Source organism: Dasypus novemcinctus, chromosome 5 (genome assembly GCF_030445035.2).
Source record: "Dasypus novemcinctus isolate mDasNov1 chromosome 5, mDasNov1.1.hap2, whole genome shotgun sequence".
NCBI lineage: Eukaryota > Metazoa > Chordata > Mammalia > Cingulata > Dasypodidae > Dasypus > Dasypus novemcinctus.
Window position 1 is genome coordinate 14,891,890 of NC_080677.1, and position 26,170 is coordinate 14,918,059.

The 26,170-nt window shown below is 40.9% G+C and overlaps 1 protein-coding gene and 1 pseudogene across 5 annotated transcripts in view; one reads left to right on the plus strand and one right to left on the minus strand.

The window, feature by feature from the left end:
* Positions 1-26,170, minus strand: part of HECW1 (HECT, C2 and WW domain containing E3 ubiquitin protein ligase 1) — a 442,767-nt gene that overhangs the window by 22,276 nt on the left and 394,321 nt on the right. The window lies entirely within an intron of this gene.
* On the plus strand, positions 2,246-8,438 carry LOC139438942 (mesoderm-specific transcript homolog protein pseudogene; annotated as a pseudogene).

A 26,170-nucleotide genomic window follows, 5' to 3' on the forward strand; every position in this document is an offset into this window, starting at 1 on the left:
AGGAAGACAACGGCTACTCGTCTTTGTCTGGCTCTGCTAGGAGGCCTCACAGCAGAGTGGCTTGGGCCCTGAGAGTTTCCTGGGACTGCTTTTTAGGTTTCCTCACCGTCCTTGAATCCCTAAGATGACGTGGGTTTAGGGAACAGCTACGACCGCACGTTCTCAACTGACCCTCGGGCTTCGTGGCCCGCGTGGCGCCTTCTGCTTTTCCTGGGCTGTGTACACTCAGGGCCCCGACTCCTTCCTGTTAGTCCCCCTTGCAAGTATAACAGACTTGCCCATATGTGTCTGGATTTCATTGATGAGCACGATTCAACTTCTCTTCCCAAGAGGGTCCTGGCGCTCCCAGTAAACCCACAGACGCAAATGCATACACCGCGGAGGGGGCTGGGGGTAGGAGGGGACAAGGCAGAGCCCGACCGCACCAGCCAGACAGGTCTACGCCCCCATGCTACACAGGGCCTGATCCCCCTGGGGCCCTCGCCCAGGCTATAGATTGATGGGTCCCTTCCAGCCACATGGGACAGGACACATGGATGGGTCAGGACCAGGGCTCCCCTGGGCTAGTAATCCTCAAGGGGAGGGCAAGGGAAGAATCTCTCCCTCCCGCTCTGTCCCGGGTATGGTTTGAAAAGTCCCCAGGTGGTTCTGATGTGCCATCTCCAGTGGTAGTCCCAGCTTTTGAAAACAACTCGCATTTGCTCCATTGATTTACGAATAAGAGATGTTTTTACACAAGAACCCATTTAGACCTAAGATACCACAAAAAGATGATCCATATAGCAAACTACCCAAGAACCCCACCTGGGGCAGAAAAAGAAAATCCTCTCTGTTGAAAGCCGTCAAATGCTGGCTTCATCAGCTGGCTGGCCTGCTCTGTTTGTGTTCAGTGGAAGGAATTGTGGATGGCTTGTGATTAGATTTCTCACCCTAATCCCAACGATGCTATAAGTTTGTACAAACTTTCCTTGGACTGTGCAACTTCTTTTCAAATCCTAAGTTCTTTCATATCCTTGGTTTTCAATATGCTGTAAGTTTTTGTTTTTGATATCATGACCCCTTCCTCTGCCCCCACCAAAGAAAAAGAACAGAATCGAGTTTTTCTTTTTTGTGTGTGTGTGATAAAGCAAACATAAGCAACATAAAAAATATCAAGTGAAAATCCATCAACTCAATGACCCAAAGGTAACATCTATAACCATGGAGGGACTCTCCTTCTGAACATCTACTGGTGAGAGCATTGACACATTTGTGTAAATTATGTTAAAGGCATTACGCTGCACAGGCTCTTTGCAACTCCTGCTGTTCACCCCACAGTTTAGCATGGAGACCCTTGCACACCTGTGGGAATAGGTTATCATCATCCTAAGCTGCAAAGTAGTTCATTTTATGAATGTTTTATACTTTGTCTAACCCTCCCCCACCAATGGAAGGCTAAGTAGTTATCAGCTTGATCAGGCTGCTCTTAGCTATTGGGGGAAGGCCTGTCTCCAAAGTGAACTTAGCGTACAGCTAGTTAACTCTGGGACCATCAGAGAACTCTTGAAATCAACACTCCTCAAGCGTCCTCATCAACACCTCACCAGATGGCTGAGAAGTGAACTTCATTTGCCTCTGATGAAAACAACCGCAGCTACTTTGACCTTTAATAAAGACTTTGAATGTGATTACAGCAGGAGATCTGAAAGGAACCAGAGATCTTGGCAAGGGTTTATCTCAGTTCCATCTGCGTTCTGCACATTTTGTTGAGAGTTCAAAAGGTAATAGAGTTTCACACATTTCCAGCACATCTTCCCATGTGGTTTAAAGGCCCAACAAAGACGTGACCCTCCCGCTGAGTGAATTACTGTTTGCTGACTCTCTTCCTCTTTGGGCTGTTTGCCAATAATCCAAGAAAGGCGGTGTGGTGTGGAGGATAACGTTGCAGGCTCTGATGTCGGGCTGCCTTGGTTTGAATGTTAGGATTGTGTGACATTGGGCAAGCTGATTAACAAACTTGGGTCTCGGTTTACTTTCCTGCAAAATGAGGATCATAATGGCATCTTAGGGTAATTACCAAGATGCTGAGAGTTCTCTTTCAGACCTTAAATATCTCAGAGGAGATGCTGAGTAGGCAGTTGCACCTGTGATTCAGTGTACCTGGAGGTTTAATACATATTATAGTACTGAAGAGTGGTGTGCCTCATCTCTTACACCAGGCTTAGGACCCCCAGGCCTAAACACACATCCAGACTGAAGAGGGAAAATGTGGATTGGACACATTTTCAGTGGACTACCTGCAGATGCCTGCTGTCAGAGTGCTGGAAACTTCTGCCCTGCTTACAAAGGGTGTTCACTGATCACAGTGCCTGGTGCAGGTAAGGACTCATCCCAGACTTGTTGAATTGAATTAAATTGAAAATTATCATCTGGTTTTATCCTAGTGGAGCATATCTACACAAACCTATTGAATATTTCTGGAACATTATATACCGTTTGAAGACTATCAACTAGGTTCATCCCTCTAGGTTGGAGGCTTCTGCAGTAATCCAGAGGGAAGGTGATGGTGGTTCCACTAGGGGTGGTGGTGGAGGTGGTGTATTTTCATGGTAGGACCAAGAGGATTTGCTGACGGACTGGAGGAGAAGTTTGAGAAAAAGAAAGGCACCAAGGGCAGTTCATGGTTTTGCATCAGAACAGCTGGGGTAAATGGTGGGGCCATTTACTGAGATGGGAAATCCCAGAAGAGAAGATTTGGGGTAAAAATTGAGAGTTCTCTTTCAGACCTTAAATATCTCAGAGGAGATGCTGAGTAGGCAGTTGCACCTGTGATTCAGTACTTCAGGAAACAGGTCCAGGCTGCACGTAGAGCCATGCAGCTGGATGAGATCCCCAAGGACTAGAGAGGTGGACCAGGGTGGAGCCCTAAGCGATGCACTGTCCACGGATCTGGTTTATGAGGTGGTGGCACTAAAGTAAAGTGAGAAGGAACGGGCAGGAAGGTATGAGAGGAAATCAGCGTCCTGGAGATGGTGTTTCAGGAAGGAGGAAGAGATCAACTGTGTCAAGTGCTTCTGAGATCAAGTACTAGGAGGACTGAGAGTTGGTGACCCTGATGATAGCCTTCAAGGTGGAGGAGATGAAAGGCTGACTTGAGAGAATGGGAGAAGAGGCAAGGGGGGAGTGAGTGCAGACACCTCTTTCTAGGAATGCTCCTCTAAAGGGGAGTGGAGAGTTGGGAAGGTGGGTAGAGGAGGGTGTGACACAAAAGGAGGTTTTTAATTTTTTAAATGTAAGAGAAATTACAGTATGTTTGTGTGCTTTCAATTCCAACAAACGTATTGAGAGCCTACTATGTGCTACGTACATACAAAGATACAAAGGTAACAGTCCGTTTTGAGGTGTTTGCAGGATAATAAAGGGGATGGACGAAGTGATGCTGCATTTCATCACCATGTAGCAAGTGCTGAGGAAGAGGCCCACACAAAATTGTGAGAACCCAGAGGAGAGGGATTAAATCTAGGCAGGTTTCCTGGAGGAGGTGGCATCTGAGGTGGGTCTAAAAGAACAAGTAGAAATTCGTATGCTCAAGAAGGCAGGGAAGGACTTTCTAAGCAAATAAAATCATATAAGGAAAGAGGCAGGAAATAGAATGGAATGCGCTTAGAATAAATACACAACTCATGATTACTAGATCACAAAGTGTGAGAAGGGGCAAGAGGTGAGATCAGGCTGAATGAAGAGAGAGGAAGCAGGGAGGTCCTAGAAGGCCTTATTTTTCAAGCCAATTTGGAAGTTCAGCCCATTGAAGTGGTTAAGCAAGGGAGTGATGTGCTAGGTTGAGCATTTCAGATTAAACGGTTTGTAGCCAAGTAGTGGATAGATTTGAGAAGTGAGGGGCAGACTGAAGGGTATTTCAATATATTCGGATGGTTGTGAGAAATATACTGGAGGTAAACTTGGCAGGATAGGAAGCTTGATTAGGTGAGAAGAGGCGAAGGGAGAGGAAGAATTGGCTCAGTGGGGGAGAGGAGGACAGGCTAACTCAGAGGAGGGCCACGGGAGAGATGCCCAGTAGGCATTTGGGTAAAAGAGTTCCAAGTTCAACAGGAAGTCAAGGCTGAAAATAGATTTGTGATTCATATTTTAACATGGAGAGAAGTATATCAAACATCCATCTATCCATCCATCTAACCATCCATAAAATAGCAATAGAGCACTTAAAACAAAATACTAATTGCATTTATTTTGGGCATAGGGTTTCAAGTGGAAGCCCAAATCTACTGCAGTAAAGTGTCCATTATGATCAGGAGTGAAAATCTGTCACTGGGTGTGTCGATTAGGTGACCGCTGCTGCTCTGCTGCACCCAGCTCATTTGGGGGAGTGTGTAGTGTCCCCCCCCTCCACTCCCACAATTGTTTAAATATTGCAGATGCAACGCATGGTTTATATTTGTTTTTCATAGCTTCCCTGTTTGTGGAAATGGTTTTGCAAATTAGCTGAGAAAACTTGAAGATTTCTTCATCTGCTCTGAAAAAGACTCTGCAAACACAAGATAATGACAGTATATTATCCCCTGATTGCTAGTTAGCAGCTGAAATGAACGTCTGGTCCTGATGCCTGCCAAGTTCCCTCCATTCCTATCACCTTTGCAGGGTGCAGAGGCGCGGGAACACAACTGCCCTTTCCTCAGCATGGCAGGCCAAATGCACAACTTTCTGTGAGAAAAACTCTTCTGCAAGTATTTTATGGAGACTATTCCACACCCTATGTCTACATGTGGATCTCAAACCACTTATGCTCAGCATCAATTTGACTTTAAAAATTTCATTCAGGCGGCCAACTTGGCCCAGTGGTTAGGGCGTCCGTCTACCACGTGGGAGGTCCGCGGTTCAAACCCCGGGCCTCCTTGACCCGTGTGGAGCTGGCCCATGCGTAGTGCCGATGCGCGCAAGGAGTGCCCTGCCACGCAGGGGTGTCCCCCACATAGGGGAGCCCCACACGCAAGGAGTGCGCCCTGTAAGGAGAGCCGCCCAGGGCGAAAGAAAGTGCAGCCTGCCCAGGAATGGTGCCACACACACGGAGAGCTGACATAATAAGATGACGCAACAAAAAGAAACACAGATTCCCATGCAGCTGACAACAACAGAAGCGGACAAAGACACAGCAAATAGACACAGAGAACAGACACCTGGGGTGTGGGGGAGGGGGGAAGGGGAGAGAAATAAACAAATAAATAAATCTTAAAAAAAAATTCCACTCAAATGTAAAGATAGTTATGGTGAAATAGATCATTTCAAAGTGTCAATATTTTTGGGCCCTTTTTTCTGGTTAACTTGGGGGTAATATTGATTGTGTCAGTAATTGTGTCCCCCAATTGAGTTTGTTTTTAGGATTAAATAAGATAAATGTGCCTGGACAGAATTTTTTAAAGTAATGCCTTCATAATTTGTTAAGATGTCTTCTGTCTGTTATTTTATTTTTTGAAGTTGAAATAATTTTTTTTTAAAGAGTATGAGAATGGAGGAAGCGGACTTGGCCCAATGAATGGATAGGGTGTCCGCCTACCATGTGGGAGGTCCGCAGTTCAAACCCTGGGCCTCCTTGACCCATATGGAGCTGGCCCATGCACAGTGCTGATGCACACAAAGGAGTGCCCTGCCACACTGGGGTGTCCCCCGCGTAGGGGAGCCCCACACGCAAGGAGTGCACCCCGTAAGGAGAGCGGCCCAGCATGAAAGAAGTGCAGCCTACCCAAGAATGGCGCCGCACACACGGAGAGCTGACACAACAAGATGACGTAACAAAAAGAAATACAGATTCCCGGTGCCGCTGATAAGGATAGAAGTGGCCACAGAAGAACATACAGCGAATGGACACAGAGAGCAGACAACTCGGGGGGGGGGGGAGGGGCGGGAAGGGGGGAGAGAAATAAATAGAAAATAAATCTTTAAAAAGAATTAAAAATAAAAATAAAGAGTATGAGAATGGATACCTGTGTTGACTAATTTTAAGTGTCAACTTGGGTAAGTTATAGTATCCAGTTGTTTGGTCATACACTGGCTTAGATGGTGCTCTGGAGATATTTTATAGACCAGACTCGTATCTATAATCAGTTGACTTTAATATGGGTGGGCTTCACTGAATCAGCTGAAGGCTTTATGAGTGAAGATTTGAGGGCTCTATGAGAGTGCATGCAACTCCAAGCAGGAGAATTGCACCTATCAGTCATGTGGGATCTAAGCCCTCTCTCTGACATAGAGGTGGAGAGGACATCACCATTCCACGGTCCATAGGATGGAGTAATAAAATAGGAATTAGAGTGGCCTTACTGGTATTCTACTATAGAACTATTGTGGCTAGTAATGGAAGAAACTGTAGCACTGGTGTGGAGACAGTGGCCATGGTAGTTGCTGAGGGCAGGGAGAGGGAAGAAGAGATGTGATATGGGGGTATTTTAGGGACTTGGAGTTGTCCTAAATGAACTGCAGGGACAGATACTGGACATTGTATATCCTGCCATAACGCAGTGAATGGACTGGGGGAGAGTGTAAACTTCAATGTAAACTATAATCCATGCAGTGTAGCAGTGCCCTAAAATGTATTCACCAAATGCAATGAATGTGCCACACTGATGAAAAAGGTTGTTGATGTGGGAGGAGGGGGTGGGTCTGGTGTGGGATATATGGGAACCTCTTATATTTTTTAATGTAAGATTTTTTATGATCTATGTATCTTCAAAAATATACAATAAAAAAAAAAAAAAGAATTGAGGTCTCCAGATAAAAGAAGAAATTCTGCCTCCAGACTGTAATATTACTTTTACCAGATTTTGCAACCTACCTACGGATCTTGGAATGGCTGGCCCCTAAACTTGTGTGAGCTGATTCCTTAAACTAAATCATACAGGTGATATGTCCATAGACAGATCTTGTTGGTTCTCTTCCCTGGAGAACACTGACTGATACAGAATGCAACCAAAAGGATATCCCTCCTTCTTAGTTCTCTGGAACACTGTTTCCTAAGCATATCATGCAGTTGGTAACTTGATCCACTAAAGTCAGACATTTAATTTCACACAAGAGGAGAACTTACCTAATTTTAGAATGAGACAGGGAGTCTGAGTTATGCTCAGAATTATATAAAAAAGCCAACCAAAAAAGACTGCTTGTCTAGATAACTAACATGCTCTGAAACCTGCTATAACCTCATTTAACCAGGAAACCCAGGAAGGTGAAGGTTTTGAAAGTGTAGTGGTTTGAAACTGTGTATACCCCAGAAGAGCATGCTCTTAAAGTTAATCCATTCCTGTTGAGTGTGGATACTTTGTTAGTCAGATGTATTGATGAGGCTTATTCATTTAAGGTATGACCCACTTCAACTCAATGGGTTTTAATTTTATGGGAGTCCTTTATAAGACAATGAAATGCAGACAAAAAGAGAAAACCACAGAAGCAGAAGCTGAAAGCAACAAAACCTGGAAGAGAAGGAAGAGACCAGCAGATGATGCCATGTGACAGAGGAGCCCAGGACCACAGGCTGGATGAGGGAATGGTGTGCCCTTGCTGGCTGCATATCTGCACATCCCACTCCTTCAGCTTTCCCCTACTCTTCACTCTTGGAAGTCTTCAGGCAAGTTTTTCACCTACAAGGGGTGTGGTTGGAAGTCCAGAGATAGTTGGGCTTTTACATGGCTTTCCAACTTTCAGCTATGATTGGTACAAGATTTGGGAAGGTCTGACCCTCAGGTTTCATCAAGTGATTGCCTTTGATTTCTTACTCTTGGCTTCAGTGACAAACTCAGATCGCATCGTCATTCCATATTTGAGCAAGCTAGCATTGTGGAGGCACTTTTGTGACATATAGAGGTCTAGAACCACAAGACCAACCATTTGTCTCATGATTATGGAGATATCATTGCTCAGGAGCTGCTCTATAGGTACTAGCAGAATTGATCCAGTCGGTTTACCATAAAGTCTTTATCTATCAAATGAAGATATATTTCCTGAGACTCACTGTCCTCTGCTTCTCCAGAAGCTACTCAAAGATGGAGACATGTTGTCCCCTACCCTCACACACTTAATGAACTTCTATGTATTCTCTCGAGGTCTCACCCTGGTCTTTGGTCCATGTATCCGACCCTCTGAGAGCAAGCTGTGGGACGTGGGCAGAGATTCACAACAATGATGGGAACTTGATCATTGATAGTCTTTTACAGTAAATCATGCAGAGGAAGAAGTTTAGAAGACACTGGGTAGGAGCTCTTGCCTCCATAACTATTCCCATTCATTTATCTATGGGCCATTTGGATCCCATAGAGCCTTATCCAGAGTTTTTGGAGATGTACAGGAAAATGCTGCTGTGGTCAATTTTGAATGATCACATTAGCCACTATCCATAGTTAGAGGATCCCATTAGCTTCTACAATGCGTATATGGGTTTCATCAACTCTGTCTGAACTGGAAAGTATAGTTCCCTATATTACCTCCTCTACTCCCATATCTACTGTGTAGTCAACTTAGGAAGAAAGGCCCAAAAGAGGTCCTGGTCACCAAACACTATCCCATTTACTCACATTGGTGAACAAAATATTGTAAAAAGCCAGCAGAAGCTCTGACAAAGTGTTGACCTAATATTCCATGTCCCATTCCTTTGACATCTGAACAAGTGTATGGACTTGATTTTGTCTTTGTGTTTTTAGGAAATTCTGATTGAACACTACTACTCACTGATGCAGAAAGAGAGGCAGATATTCTTTTTTATAAAAGACTTTTAGACACTGCCATGGATTTTTTTTTCTGAAATGTTAATTTCTGGCCTAACCCAAACTGAAATCATGTAAGAAAGAATGAGGAGAAATGGTGCCTCTTTCAACACAGGTTCAAGTGAGAGTGAGTCTGCCTTATTGTAACTTTGGATTTAGTTTCATCAGTGGCTAATGTCTATACTAATATACATTTTGTTAAAAACAGATTTTAGGTTAAATAAAGCAGTATTCTAAGTATGCTTTAAGACTATGATTTATCTATGTGTCCATATATTTTATACTAAATCAGCAGACACCCTGGCAGAGTAGGGAAACTTATTAAACATGTTTACTCTCTGAATAAATTGAACTAAATCCAAATTATTTTCAGAATTTCCTAAAATCTCAAGAGAGTAAGAACCAATAGCATCTGTGCTAGAGATTTACTTTATTAGCTGAAAAGACCAATTCTAACAGCAAATAACAGCCTTTCATACTTCAGTGCTTAGAAGCATTTCCCTGCTAAGCGCATGTGAAGGGAAGGGAGGATTGTTGCGTCATTTAAGTTACCAGGTTGAATGTACAGATTCCTTTTACAATTAGTGCTTAACTTCTCATTGGTTGTCCCAGAGAGGATTTCTCATGAAGCTCAGCAATTCCTGTGCTTTCAGACATGTAAGTTCCAGAAACTTCAGGAAGAAATTCTGAAAGACTTATTAGCAAATGGTGCTGACTACTATTTTTTTTTTTAATGCCACGTTTCATTGTATTAGTCAAACAAGATTATGAAATGATCATTTTAAATTCATGTTTTTATTAACAACTTCAAGTATATAGCAACTTTGAATCTGGAATAAGTGTTTATTTACTATACATAAAAATGAATTTTGACCAAAAAGAAGGAAAACTTAACTATAAACTAAAAATTTCTCTTTGTTAAAGCTGAACCATTTCATGGGATTTATTTGGAGCAGTCTAGGAAATTAAAACAGAAGGTCTTAATGATCTGATCTGCACAGACCAGAGAATACAAATATGGCAATGTCATTGTGCTCTAGGCAGAACGCATAGGTCTTATTGACCTTTTCAATATCCCTCTCTTGCCTGTGATTTATTAAGCAATGCATAGTATTTTGCTCAACCTCAGAATCAAGCTAAAAAACAACCAACTTGATATAAGCAAACCTCTTTTAGGTATTTCATTCAGTCTTTCAAGAATTAACAATGAAGTACTTCCCTCTGTGAGGCACTGAGCTAGTTCCAGCTATAACCGCATTCCATAATTTTCACACGACTTGCAAAATAACAATGGCTCTGACATCAAGTTCCCGAGCTGAGCTAAACAAAGGTTAATGTACTGATACAACTGGGATACCAGGAATACTTGAAGATATTTAATTAATGTGTTCAAAATTAATTGCATTATTGGAGGGGAGATAGGAGATGCTTAAGACAAATGATAAAATAAATAACATGATACTAAACTTTGGCATGATATTCTAAGTAGCTTTGTTGTTTTGAAGATTTATCTACTGATATTTTTCTTTAGATAATGGAATTAGGTGATATTCTTTGAGATTGGAATCTAAAGAGAATGTCCCTGGAAGTCTGGATAGCTAGGGAAAGTCAATCTTATAGTCTGTTTGCTCTTCACCTTCAGAAAACTGGTAACCCTTATTGCTCTTTGCACCCTCAAAGATCCCAGGCAGCTGCCTGTCTTGTTCCCAGCCCAGGCTGCAGGATATATCATCTGGATTATATCATGTACCTTCCTAGATGTCTAGACTGATTCCCATTTATCTTCTCAATGATATTCCTGATCTTTGGATTTATACGTCTCCACCAATTCCCTTCCTGGATGACGTTATTACATGGATATCTGTATTCTATTTCCAACTGAATGACCTACATTGTTATGCCTGATCTACCTCTGCTGATGTCATTTTCAACACTTTTCTCAGAAATCTCTCAACTTAAAAAACTCATTGTAGAGGTCTTCCAGGAAGATGACATCGAAGTAGGCAGGCAGAGGTCAGGTTTCTCACAAAAAAAAAAACAACAGAGGAAGTGCAAAAAACTACCTGAGGTTGCTGCTTTGGGGATCTGCAGAACAGGAGAGTGCTATGCATCATCCCAAAGAGAAAGGGACCAAAGAGGCCAAAGGAAAACTGTGAGTTACCACTGTTCCTGGGAAGAGCAAATATACCCCACCCCCAAAGCAAATAACCTCAGTAAAACTCCTGGCTCACTGCAGCCAACTGAGTGGGATGGAACATTCCCTGGGAGGAAGCCAGGTCTGGCAGAAGATGGAGAGTACTTTCTTTTCAGTGACTTGGCCAGCTGAGCCCCCTTTGAATTTCAGAAAGGACCCCAGCACTGAAGCAGCCCCAGGGAGAGGGCAGGGCGATCTGATCAGGCAGGCTGTCACACCCAGCTGCCCTGGGAGAGACGAACTAGGTCAGGGAGTGGGTAGAGACAGGCACCTAACCAGACCAGTTCAGTAAACTATTAGAACCCAGCTCCCCTGAGGAAACATGGGCCAGAAGAGCCAGATAAGCTTCAGAAGTCTCCTTAACCTGTGGAGTGGGTGTAGCCAGTGTAGGAACTCCTGCTTTGCACATACAAGGTCCCTGGCTCGAGTCCCAGTTCTTCCAAAGAGAATGGATCCATAGACGGATGTACTGGGAAATCAGGCACCAGGCTGGCACTTTATGACAGGACCATATAGACTGAGATTTTTTGTTTTACATTTTTTCAATGTTATTTTTTTTAATCTTTCTTTAAAAATTTTATTGTTTATTTTAATCGCTAAAACTGGGTACCTCATTTACGGAGGGCAAAGTGCAGGGGTGATTGATTGATGAAACCGGCAACCTCAGATGGTCGCTGGGGACCTAAGAGGGAAGCCTATATTTCCTGGGTAGTTTTTTTGTTTGTTTTGAATTTTGTTTGTTGTCTTTTTACTGTCTTTGTTTCCTTTTTTTCTTTTAGTATTTTTTTGACTTTCTTTTCTTGTCTTCATTTTCCAGATTCTGTTTTCTATTGCTTTTCTTTAATTCCACCTCTTCTTGTTTGGTCTTCATTTTTCTTTTCCTTTCTCTCTTTTTTTTTTTTTTCCTCTTCTTTCTGAACTTTTAATTTATTCCATTTTTTCTTGTTTCATTTTTTATTCCACATTTTTTATTCTTATTCCTTTGTATATTTTATGATTTTACACTCATATTACTTATTTTCCTGGTTTTTGCACAGTTTCTCTTCTACCATTTAAAAAAATTATTACTACTACTATTATTCTTCTCTTATTCTCTCTTTCTTTTTCTTTGGTCCTAATATTTTTCTCAAGGGAATATAGACAACTACAAGGATATGGAATAAGAGGAAGCAAGGGTCAAAAAGGAAACTTAACCCACACAAACATACTCACACAGAAAACATAATAAAACCCTAGAACAGAAAGAGGATTTAACCACCTGAATAAGCCCATCAAGATAAACAGATGCCTAGGCACCAACAAAAAAATTACAAGACAAAAAATTATAAGGAAGACATGGCCCAGTCTAATGAACATACTAAAAAACAGGAAGAGAAACAGAACATGGAATACCTAATCAAAGATGTCCAAACAAATATCATGAATCAACGAAGTGAAGGAAGAGATAAAGGACATTAAGAATATACTGGGGAATATACTGAGGAAATCATTAAACATACTTAAAAAGATAACAGATCTGGTGATGATGAATGATACAATGCAATATTCAAAATACACTGGAAGCACATAACAGGGGAAGTGAACAAGCAGAGGAAAGAATCAGTGACATCTAAGACAATACATTTGAAATCAGAAAAATAGCAGAAAGGATAGATAAAAAGATAGAAAAAATCCAGCAGGGACTCAGGGATTTGAATGACAACATGAAAAGCACAAACATAAGCATTATAGGCATTCCAGAAGGAGAAGAGAAGGGAAAGGGGACAGAAGGAGTACTGCAGGAAATGATGGCTAAAAATTTACCAACTCTTTTGAGGGAGATGGATGTACATGTCCATGAATGGCAGCACACCCCAAACAGTACAAATCCTAACAGGCCTACACTGAGACATATACTTAGGAAATTGTTGAATGCTCAGGACAAAGAGAGAATACTGAAAGTAGCAAGAGAAAAAGAGATCTTAAAAGAGATGCTCAGTAAGATTAAGTGCTGATTTCTCATTTGAAACTGTGGAGGCAAGAAGGTAACAGTATGGCACAGCTAAGGGACTAAAAGAAAAAAAAAACCTGTCAGCCAAAAATTTTGTATCCAGCAAAGCTGGCACTCAAAAATGAGGGAGAGGGAAGCGGACTTGGCCCAGTGGTTAGGGCATCCATCTACCACATGGGAGGTCCACGGTTCAAACCCTGGGCCTCCTTGACCCATGTGCAGCTGGCCCATGTACAGTTCTGATGCATGTAAGGAGTGTCCTGCCACGCAGGGGTGTCCCCCACGTAGGTGAGCCCCACGCACAAGGAGTGTGCCCTGTAAGGAGAGTCGCCCAGCACGAAAGAAAGTGCAGCCTGCCTAAGAATGGTGCCACTCACATGGAGAGCTGACACAGCAAGATGACGCAACAAAAAGAAACACAGATCCCCATGCCGCTGACAACAACAGAAGCGGACAAAGAAGACACAGCAAATAGACACAGAGAACAGACAATCATGGTGGGGGAGATAAATAAATAAATAAATAAATAAATAAATAAATAAATAAATAAATCTTTAAAAAAGTGAGGGGAGTTCAAAATATTCACGGAAACAGAAATTAAGAGAGTTTGTCAACAAGAAACCAGTCCTTCAAGAAATACTAAAGGGAGTTCTGCAGGTTGAAAGGAACTACCTTGAAATGAATGAAAATGACAACACAACTATCAAAACCTATTGATACAGATAAAGCAGTGCTATGAGGGAAATTCATAGTTATAAAAAGCCTATCTTAAAAAAGAAGAAAGAGCTAAAATCAAAGACCTAACTACACACCTGGAGGAAATGGCAAAAGAACAACAAACAAATCCCAAAACAAGCAGAAAGAAGTGAATAACAAAGATTAGAGCAGAGCTAAAAGAAACTGAAAATAGGAAGACATAAGAAAATATTAACAAAGCCAATTAATAAAATGGACAAACCCCCAGTTAGACCAAGAAAGAAAAAAAGAAGATGCAAATACATAAAATAAGAAATGAGGAAGGGGATATTACCACTGATCCCAAAGAAATAAAGAGAACCTTAAAAGGATAGTTTGAAAAACTGTATGCCAACAAGATGGATAACTTAGATGAAAAGGACAAATTTCTAGAAACACACAAGCAACCTACATTGATGAAAGAAATTGATAAACTCAAGAGACCAATCATAAGTAATGAGATTGAATTAGTCATCAAAAACCTCCCAGCTAAGAAGAGCCCAGGACCAGATAGCTTCACAGGTGAATTCTACCAATCATTTTGGGAAGAATTAACACCTATCCTGCTTTAACTTTTCCAAAAAATAGAGGTGGAGGGAACATTGTCTAACTAATTCTCGGATGCCAACATCACCCTAATACAAAAGCTACATAAAGATGCCACAAGAACGGAAAACTACAGACCAATCTCTAATGAACCTGGATACTAAAATCCTCAACAAAATACTTGCTAATTGCATTTAACAACACATTAAACAAATTATACACCATGACCATGTCGGTTTCATCCCTGGTATGCAAAAGTGGTTCAATATAAGAAAATCAACTAATGTAATACACCAAAATAACAGATTGAATGAAAAAAAAATCACATGATCATGTCTATTGACGCAGAAAAAGGATTTGACAAAATACAGCACCCTTTCTTGATAAAAACACTTGAAAAAATAGAAATAAAAGGCAACTTCCTCAATATGATGAAGGGGATATATGAAAATTCCATAGCTAATATCATATTCAATGTTGAAATGCTAAAATTTTTCCCTCTAAGATCCGGAAAAAGACAAGGATGTCCACTGTCATCGTTTTTATTTTACACTGTGTTAGAACTACTTGCTTAAGCACTTAGGCAAGGAAAGGATATAAAAGGTATCCAAATTGGAAGGGAAGAAGTCAAAATTTCACCGTTTGCAGGTGACAGGATCCTATTCTTTGAAAGCCCCAAAAATCTATAACAAAGCTTCTAGAGATGATGAATGAGTTCAGTATAGTGGCAGGATATAAGATCAACCTGCAAAAATCAGCAGTATTCCTTTACACTAATGAGAAGCAAACTGAGGAGGAAAGAAAAAAAAATCCATTTACAATAGCAACTAAAAGAATCAAACACCTAGGCATAAACTTAACTAGAGATGTAAAGGACTTGTACACAGAAAACTAAACAATACTGGTAAAGGAAATCAAAGAAGATGTAAATAAATGGAAGAATACAGAATATTCCACATTCATGGTTTGGAGGACCAAACATTATTAAGATGTCTGTTCTACCCAAATTGATTTACATATTTAACACAATCCCAATAAAAATTACAACAACATTTTTTACTGAAAAGATAATTATGAAATTTATTTGGAAGGGCAAGGGGCCACAAATAGTCAAAGACATATTGAAAATGAAAAATGAAATGGGAGAAATCACACTACCTGACTTTAAAATATATTTCAAAGCTACAGTGGTCCAAACTGCATGGTATTGGCACAATGATAGACATACTAAACTGACTATATTAGTCAGCCAAAAGGGGTGCTGATGCAAAGTACCAGGAATCTGTTGACTTTTATAAAGGGTATTTATTTGGGGTAAAAGCTTAGAGACACAAGGTCCTAAAGAGTCTAACTCAAGGTTACTTCTTCACCAAACTCTGTTGCCACATGTTGAAGCAAGATGGTGGGTGACGTCTATGAAGGTTCAGCCTTCTTCTTTCCTCTTAAGGCTCTATGGAGTAGTTTCTTTCAGTCTCATCCTTAGGCTGGCATAGGGCTTGTTTCTCCTCCCAGGGCTTGTTTCTTTCAAGGTTCAGCCACTCTGTTTACAAGATCAGCTGTAAACTATCAGGTGAAAGGCCCCTCTCTCTTCCCAGGGCCTCTGCCATGTCTATGGAGTGGTCTCTCTTCCTCTGTCTATCTTCTTCTGTGCTCTCCTTTATTGAGTGTCCATTTATGTAGGAGTGGTGGCTAAACCCTGCATGCCTGAATGATGTGACTGAATCAAAGCCTTAATTGCGATTTAATCAAGTAAATGTAAAGCCTTTGAATTTAAATCAATCAAAGGGTATCATGTCCAGAGGAACAGACCACTTCACAAACATAATCATATCTTCCTTTGGAATTCATAAATAATATTAAACTGTCACACTGACCAATGGAACAGAATTGAGAGTTCTGACATAGATCCTTGCATATGCAGTCAATTCATATTTGATAAGGCCATCAAACCCACTCAAATGGGAGAGAATGACCTCTTCAACAAATGGTGCTTGGAGAACTGGATATAAATATCCAAAATAATGAGAAAGGATCACCATCTCATGCCCTATACAAAAATTAACTTGCAATGGATCAAAGATCTAAATATAAGAGCCAAGACCATAAAGCTCCTAGAAAATAATGTACAAAAGGATCTAGGAGATCTTGTACTAGGAAACAGTTATATAAACTTTACCCCCATGGCATGAGCAATGAAAGAAAAAATAGATAAATGGGACATACTCAAAATTAAAACTTTTGCACTGCAAAGGAGTTTGTCAAGAAAGTTAAAACACAGCCTACTCAATGGAAGAAAATATTTGATAATGATCTATCCAATAAGGGCCTAATATCCAGCATACATAAAGAAATTCTACATCTCAAAAATAAAAAGACAACTCATTTTAAAAATGGGCAAAAGATTTGAATAGACACTTCTCCAAAGAAGAAATACAAATAGCTAAAAGCACATGAAAAGATGCTCAACATCACTATTAGGGAAATGCAAACCAAAACCACAGTGAGATATCATCTCATACCCATTAGATTGGTGGCTATTAAAAAACAAAGGACTAGAAGTGTTGGAGAGGATGTGGGGTAATGGGAACACTTATCCACTGCTGGTGGGAATGCAGAATGGGACAGCATTGTGGAAAACAGTTTGGTAGTTCCTCAGGAAGCTAACTATAGAGTTTCCATATGATCCAGCAATCCCACTGCTGGATATATACCCAGAAGAACTGAAAGCAGGGACACAAACAGATCCATGCCCACCAATGTTCATAGCAGCATTATTCACTATTGCCAAAAGTTGGAAACAACCCAAGTGTCCATCAACAGATGAATGGAAAATATAATACTCAGCTCTAAGAAGGAATGCAGTATTAACACATAGGATGATAAGGCTTAGTGAGTACAATAAGCCAGGCACTAAAGGACAAATATTACATGAACTCACTGATGTGAATTAAGCAAATTGAGCAAACTCACAGAGTTAGAGTCAGGAAGATAGGTTTACAGGAGACAAAAAGGAAATAGAGGGTGGTGAGTCAATGCCCATATGGGCAACATCTATTGTAGCAGTTTGGCATTGTGTGTGAATTCCAAAAATAGTTTTTGGATTATGTTTGTAAACTGGTCTGTTGGAGGTGTCACTTTTAATTGATTAAAGTATGATTAGGACTTTGATTGGGCCACGTTAGTAGAACACTGAGTCCCTGCCCCTTGGTGCCCTTTGGTGGGCAGGGACTCGCTGATTAAAGACGTGTCAAAGGACAGAGTTGAGAGTTTTGAGCTGGAGTCCAGGAAGTAAGCACACAGATGAGCAGAGCAGCTGAGCGCAAGAGAGAATTGAGCTCAGGGGAGAGAGACAGAGCTGGTTGCCTGATAATCTATAGCTAACCTTGTGGAGGAAACAGAGGAGCTGAGCCTAGGAGCTGAGCCGAGAGAGAAATGAGCTCCAGGAAGAGAGGAACCCAGGAAGCCTGAACCCTAGCAGATGTCGGCAGCCATCTTTGCCCCAACATGTGGCAATAGACTTTGGTGAGGAAGTAACTTACATGTTATGGCCTGGTAACTGTAAGCTTCTACCCCAAATAAATACCCTTTATAAAAACCAACTGATTTCTGGTTTTTGCATCAGCATCCCTTTGGCTGACTAATATATCTATGTTAAGGTGGGAGGGTGTGGTTGGGCAGTGGATGGATGAGAGAGTGGTGCAGTGATGTGGTTGGGTTTGGCAGTTCTGGTCTGTGAGGGGGAGTAGGGTGCGGGAGTTGGGTTGGACTATCCATGGAACTGGAAGGAGGGTGGAGGAAGGAGTAGGTGATTCTGGGGATTTGCAGGTCTGTGGTTGAAACTACAACGATGGGAATGTTCTTTGGGCAAATATGGCAGGGGAGGGTTATGGTATAGGGGTTGGGTGTGGGAAGACATGTGGGATAGGGTGCACCTGGGGCATGTCTCTATGGAATATGAACGTGTTCATCATGTCACAGTGTGTTATCTCGTGGGTGGAGACACGCACAATAAACAAGAAAATATTAAACTCCCATCCTGGACGGTCCTGCTATGTTCTCTCAGTTAGAGGGACAAGAGTCTCTCAAGAACTTGAGCAGCGCCTAATAAAAGAAAACAGACCAATATGTCAAGCCCTCAATATTATTACAAGTAACTATGAATCTTATTTTTCAAAAGTTGAAACTTAGTGGTTACCATAGGCTAGATGGAACATTGGGCATTTTTAGGGCACTAGAATTGTTCTGCCTGATCTTGCAATAATGGATCCAGGCCATTTTAAATTTTGGCAAAACCTATAAAAGTGTATGGTGCACAATGTAAAACATAATGTAAACCATTGAACACTCACCTACTCCCCAGAAGCCTGTCCTGTGCCAGATGCACCCCCTTAAGCACCTTAGAAAGGTAATCCTTCCTTATAATATTTTCTAAACAGTTTTCTCAACATTATAGTTTCAACCACATACCTGATAATCTCCCATGTTCAACTGTTTCGCCCTCCCCTCCCCCCTATTCCTTGGGCCATTTGACACATCCTCCCAACCCTAGCCCCCCTCTAGCCTGCAAAACCCCACCCAAAGGTATCCCTATGCCCCCATCTTATCCCTTCCCTGTACAAATACCTCCACTTTATCATAGATTTCACCAATCTAGGTGTCAGCTCACAACCTCCCTCTTCCCTCCAATTTCCTGTAAGCCTGTCATCCAGTCTCTGGCTCTCTAAAACAGCTTGGATTGCTTATTTCATATCACAGAAGTCATGTATTGACCATTGTTAGTAGCAATGCTTCAATATTTATACATAAATTGTAACAAATGTACCATCCACATGTAATATGTTATAATAGGAAAAAGTGGAAAAAGTGAAAGGCATTGGATATATGGGAATTCCCTATATTTCCTATGGAGTTTTCTGTACCTAAAGCTTCTTTGAAATTAAAGTGAAAAAAAAAAAAAAAAAGACACTGGGTGAACATATGGAAGAAGCTGTCACTGTACATACAAGGTAAATTATCTTACAGTGAGAAAGACACAAAGTAAAATTTTTCAAAATTTTATTTTCAAAATTATTATTTTTTATTTTCTTATTAATTTTACTTGGTTATTTTTGGCCTTGTTTTTAGAGAGGTTTGGATCACAGCAGGGTCATAAACTGGCAGGGGAGGATCACTGGTGCAGGATGACAGTGATGGGTGGATGAGTGGCGAGGGGTGCACCTGGGACATTCCTCTAAAGTATATGAATAAGTTCAAGTATTCATGGGGCACTGTCCCAGTGAGTGGATACCCACACAACACGCAAAGAATACTGAATTCCCAACCTGTGGTGGGAATGCTACATTCTCTAATAGAATGGCAAGAATCCTCCAAGTACATGGGCAGTGCTTAGTGAAGGAAGACAGACCATTATTATTATGCCAGGCCTTTGAAATTGATGATTGTACTTAATGGACTTTTTCTTGTGAAATTGACAACTTAGCCTATTATTCTTTACTGCCTAAGAGTTACCTCCTGAGAGTCTCCTTGTTGCTCAAATGTGGCCTCTCTCTAAGCTAAACTCAGCATGTAAATGCACTACCTTCCTCCCAGGCATGAGATATGACTCCCAGGATGAGCCTCTCTGGCACCGAGGGATTATTACCAAGCACTGACTAGCAATGCATCCAGAAAAAAACCTTGACCCAAAGGGGGAAATATTAAATACAAATGAGTTTTTATGGCTAAGAATTCAAAGTGAGTCCAGATGTCCTTCCAGAGGTTATGCTTATGCATGTCCCAGCAGGATCTCATTGACTGCCACAGTAAACAGTACCTCAAACAGCAGGGCTTCCAAGGGCTCTAGAGACATCTAGACACACACACTCAGGAATTTGGCACCCTGTCAGTGAGACTTACTTTGGAATTTATGCTCCCCAGTATAACTGAGTTAGACTCATTTATAATTTCCCTACAAATGGCTCTTCTGCCCTTTTATTTTAACCTATAATTAGCATTATACTTGTTAAATATATGTCCCAGAGACTTAAATCTTTGGTCTGTTCATGTGCCAGTTGAGCCCTGAATCTCAGAATTGCAAAACCTACTCTACACTTCACTGGACTCACTCGGCACACAACTAACAAGGAGATGATGATGGACAATGCCCATTCCAAGGAACAGGGACTGTTTGCAACTTCCAACAAGACAGTTCCATCCATCCGAACCATACAATCTTAGTCTCCTCTCAATTCTAAAGAGAATGGTTATCACCATCCCTAAATCCTCAAGACTGGGGAATGAACAATGGACTAAAGTAAACACTATTATTTTACTATAGACTTATTATTACTCTAGCAATGGAAAAAATTTTATCATTGATATAAAGGTAGTGGCCACCAGAGGTTCTCAGGGGAGGGAGAGGGAAGAATAGGTGTAACATGGGGGCATTTTTGGGACATTGGAATTGTCCTGCATGACACTGCAATGATGGATATAGGCCATTATACACTTTGTCATAACCTATAAAATTGTGCGTGGCAGAGTGTAAATTATAATGTAAACTCTAGACTACGGTTAGTAGCAATGCTTCAATATGTATTCATCAATTCTAACAAATGTACCACACTAAGAGAAAATGTTGTTAATGTGGGAAAGTGTGTGTGTGTGTGTGGGGGGCATATGGGATTCCCCTATATTTTTTATGTAACATTTATGTAATTTTAAGTTTCTTCTTTTAAAAAAACCTACTGGAGATAGTTTATAGTAACCCCATTCATCTAGTTGATCCAGTTTCTGTTGCTGTCAAACTTCAAACTTTTCATACTTCCCACTCCTCTAAATATTTATTTCCAAACAAACCTGTACATTTTTACATAATTTGTTTTTGAAGACCTTTCCCAATAAAGCAAAAATCTTGCACACAAGATATTTTTGACTGTTAATTCTATTTTATATTTTAAAAAATTAAAAAATGAATACAATTTCATGAAAAGCACATCTTTCAGTGACAAAATATTGTTCCATTTTCCTTAATTTTTATACTTAGAACATGCCTAAGGATTTCTCAGACATGATATTGACCAGGTGTGCCAAATTATTTTGGGCTCAATATTGTTACTAGAGAGCTTTCATTTCCCTTTGTCCTCAATGCAACTTTCTAAAGGTAGGCAGCATCTGTTTCTATTTATTTAGTCAAAACATAATGCATTTCAAAATAGTCTGGTGAAGACTGAATCATGTCCTCCATAGACACATTCAAGTTTTAATTCGTGTTCCTGTGGGTGTGAACCCATTTGTAAATAGGACCCTTGAAGTTGTTAATATTAGCTAAGGTGTGGACTAGTTTATGAATTTGATCTTCAAAGATTCTATTTAGATGAGACCAAATCAAATCAAGGTGAGGTTAAGTCCTTATAAGCAAAGGAAACTAGAAAGAGAAATAGATATCAGAAGAAGCAAGAAGTCAGTAGAAGTCAGATGTCAGTGGAAACCAGAGGAGCAGATACAAGGAGAGAGAGCTCTCCATGTAATGGATGTTGAGATGCAAATCAAGGAACTCCAAGATTACAGCAAACCAGCACCAGAATGTTACAGACTCCAGGAGAAAGCAGGGCATGTTGGGGCCTTGATTTTTCACTTCCAGCCTCCAAAACTGTGAGAAAATAAATTCCCACTGTTTATGTCAATCCATGGTGTATATTTGTCATAGAAACCCAGGCAAAGTAAAACAGAGTTTGAGCTGGGTAACTGAAAGAAATGGAGATTAGTTTAGTTTTCACATAAAAAAAGAAAACGTTTACTAATGTAACCTAGCAGCCTACTATCTCAATCTCCCACTTCCGGGTTAAGCAGGAACAAAGGAAACCAGCTTAAGCCAGTCCTATAACCAGTAAAAAGGATGCACAAGAAAGAGCTAAGCTAATACCAATTTAGCAATAAATTCCATTCCTTATTTGGCAAAAGGAGCAGGTAAAAGCTAAAATGCTTGGAATGTGATGGGGGAAATAGTTAATAAAAAACTGGAAAACTTGCGTGGGAAAGTTAGACTTCTCAGATAGGCCATAACCTCTGAAGTATCCAATCGATGGAGAAACAGAGGAAGGGCCTGCGTGCTAGGCTTAGGCGTATAAACTGTGTTGTTTTTCTTTGTTCGGGGCGCCAGCCACGTTTTCTAGTTGTGCCCCTTCTTGCAAGATTGAGAATAAATTATTTTCTTCTCCCCAATCGGGTGAACCTTATTTTCTTCCAGAAAGAGATTTCTTTCTTATAGTAATCAAAACATATTTTTTAATCCCCATTTTATAACTTAGGCTATTGAAGTAGGATAATGTAATAGTCTGCTTAAATTAATGAACTCTAATTCTTTTGAAACCCTTCCTTAGTTTAATTCCTAATATACCAGGGAAATTTAGAAAACAGTAAATGGTATCTTTCATTCCTGTGCAGAACAGAAGTTCCTTCTACTCCTATCAATGGTTGTTTTCATAAAATTTTGCTGTAACTTCTTTTCCAGTATTTCAAGTATATAGGAGAATTAAAGTGAAATCATAGCCAGGAAACCCAAATCTCCACAGTCTCTACAGTAGAAACATTTTTTGTTTCAAAGTCCTTTCAACTTTAGGTCTGCATGGACAAGTCACAACCTCTCCACTCTCTCTTCCTATCTACAAATCAGGGATAATAACATTAATATTTGCTTACTTACCTCACAGGAGAATTAAAAGAAGAGTAATTTAATGTTAATAGGTTCTTTGAAGATGAAAAGCACTTCATAATTGCTAAGTTCTATAATATTTAAAAAAATCCATCAAAGATACTCCCCTTTCTTTACACTAACTTTGATGAATTAAAAATAATTATCCTTTTCCACCTCATCATTTAAGTACATAAAACCTTCATGATATTCCCACACAATGTATGCTTCCATACTTCCCCCAGTCTTCTTCCTTTTTGAACTTTTATGTCTTCTAATTTCTCATTTATTTGGAAATTGGGTGAAAATCAGTTGTCTCTGTCTAGGGTGGATTTCATTTGTGTGTTTGAAACTTGCCTGAACAGTTAACTTTTGTTTTCTCTCATCCTGTGGAAGGCTGGCCATTTGGCCAGTGCTAAGCAGTGTTTCTTAAAGGTTGGTGACCGTTGTATTGGCATGTGAATACTTGGGGTGCTTGTTAAAATACAAGTGCCTGGAGATCAGACAGCACTAAGCAGTTCTAGAGATTGAAAATATTCTGTATGATATTACAATGGTAGACACATGGCATTCTGCATTTGTCAAAATCCATAACACTGTACAATACGAAGAGTAAACCCTAATGTAAACTATGGATTTTAGTCAGTGATAATGTACAGTGGTAGACTGAATCATCAACCCCAATAAACATATGTTCTTAGTCTTAATCTGCATCTCCGTGCACATAAACCCACTGTAAACAGGACTCTTGAAGACGGTGTGTTTTAGTTAAGGTGGGACCCAACTGAATGAGGATGGTCTTGATCCTTGTTACTGGAGGCCTTGTAAAAAGAAGAAACTGGAAGCCTTAAGTTGGAGAAGGCCACAGGAAGAAGCTGGGAACTGGAGGAGCTGAAGAAAGGCGAGGACTTCACCAAGTGACAGGAGGCAGAGGCAGAATCCTCAAACCCCAAGAATTGCCGGCAGCCAGCAGCCGGCACCAGAACCTACAGACTCTGGGAGAAAGTAAGTCTTGCTGATATTTGATAGTGGACATTTTCTAGCCCCCAAACTGTCAAAAAATGCTTGTTTAAACCAACCCATTGTGTGGTATTTCCCATTTAGACTAGCAAACTGAGACATATCAATATTGGTCCATCAGTTTTAACAAATATACCACACAAATGCCAGATGTTAATAAGGGAAATTGCACGTATGTGTGGGGGAGGTGGGGTGGAGGAGGCGGTAATATGGAAACTATGGAAATTTGTACTTTCCTGCAAGTTTTCTGTAATCCTAAAATTTCTTTTAAAAATAAAGTCTATGGTCTGCAAGTCAGAAGAGAAGTTTTCTTGCCTTAAGGCACCACTCGTTCGTTGAATTTTATGCACGGATATCAGCAGAAGGAATGGAGTAGGAAGACTTGTCCTCTTCTAAAAGTCAAGGATTGGAAGTGTTCTTGGCCTGCTCTTACCCCACTTACCAGCCCCCACAAGCATCTCATACCCTTCTAGCTACTCCACTGCTTCCTTTCACAGTGGCGCCCCTAGAAAGAGCAGTTTTAGGGTTTATTGTTCATGTAAATCAATACAAGCAGACCTCACTTGGAAAATGCAAATCACAAACAGCCGGGGCAAGTGCCAATGATAATAACACCCCAACCACTGAGCTCTTTTGGAATAGATATTCGAAGAACTGGAGTTTTGATTATTTGCAACTTAGGATCATCCTCCCAGAATCACTCCTCTAGCTCTGCTGCTCCGCCCTGCATGGTTTCCATTCCCACTCCTCCACACATTCTTGTAGTCTGAGCTCAGAGTTTTGCCCCAGGCTTGCCTTTGCTTCAGCCGTGGCATTTCCACTAGCAGTTGGCTCCATAATTGCTCTCCCTGGGAGCAGAGGACACTATGCAAGGGGGCCAGACACCAAGCTCGGGACTCACCAGTGACAGCTCACCAGCGACAGCTTCCTGGACCCAGGGTCACCTCCCCGGCCTGAAAGATTGGCTGGCTTGGAAACCCTAGAGCAGCTTCCTCCCCAGGAATTGTTCCAGCCTCCGAGCTTTTCTCTCCAGTAGTGTCCAATAGTCAACTGGCATGGGAAGCCAAACCAGGAGATTCTCTTCTAGATGGACTAGATAGGAATCACAGCATAAATTCAGAGGCATGACTGTGCCAATGCCTTCATCTGGTCATGACTTGGAGGCTGGGTTGTGCTGCTCCAAACACTGGGGATGCCTAATATACATGACTTATTCCAAAATTGAAAATGTTTTTATAAAATCATATACCCACAGAATTATTCTTTATCTTGCAAAAATTTTCGTGGTCTTGTGCCTCAAAGTGACCTGCTTCTCTTTCTCAACTCTTTTTACATATAGGTAGAGGAAGGCAGTAGCTCTCCACGGGGAGTGATTTTGTCTCCAAGAAGACATCTGGAATTGTCTGGAGACAGCTGCAAGAAGTGAATTTCAAGAGCAGGCAACGATAATTAGGCCAGTCATTTATTCTGGTAGGGAGGGAAGAGAAATGGGAGAAAATAATAGATCATGGGTCCCAGGTAGAGAGGAAAGGGCTGAAAAGTGATAAAGAGGGCTGATTTACAGACTGCAATTCCCCATTATAGATTATAAATGCCCAGATTTTACCTGCATGTTATTCATCATGGCAGGGAAAAACCGTGAGAGCTGGAAGAGGAAAGCAGGAACTGGGGCCAAGGCAAGAGCAAGAAGACTGATTTGGCTTCCCGCTTGCTCTTTAAATCATTAATTATTCTGCCCCTTTGCTAATGACATGGAGGAGTCCCAGCTGTTTGCTGTTTTGATCTATTACCCTACCCATCAATCCTCGGGATGGCCCAATGATAAGTCCCCTGGAGACTATCTGGGGCTTCTCTTGGTTTCCAGAGGAAATCTCGTTTTGAATGGGATTTCTCGTGAGGGTCTTCCAGCAGCCATCTTGGGGACACTGAAGAACATGTGTTCCATGGCAGCCTTTTTTTCTGCCAGGTTCCAGATCCATCTATTGATTCCCTATCTAGCTTGCTTAACTAGTTCTCCACACAGATTTTGTCTCCAAGAAGATATTTGGCATTGTCTAGAGACAGTTTTAGTTGACCCAACTAGTGGGCAGAAGTTGGGAGGTTGCTGAACAACCTACAATACACAGGACAGCCCCCCACAACCAAGAATTAGCAGTCACAAATGGCGATTGTGCCAAGGTTGAGAAACCCTGGATTAAAGGAAGCAGTCTAGCTCTCCCTAACCACTCCAGATGTTCCTCTAAATTATACACACACTCAAGGCAAGAATA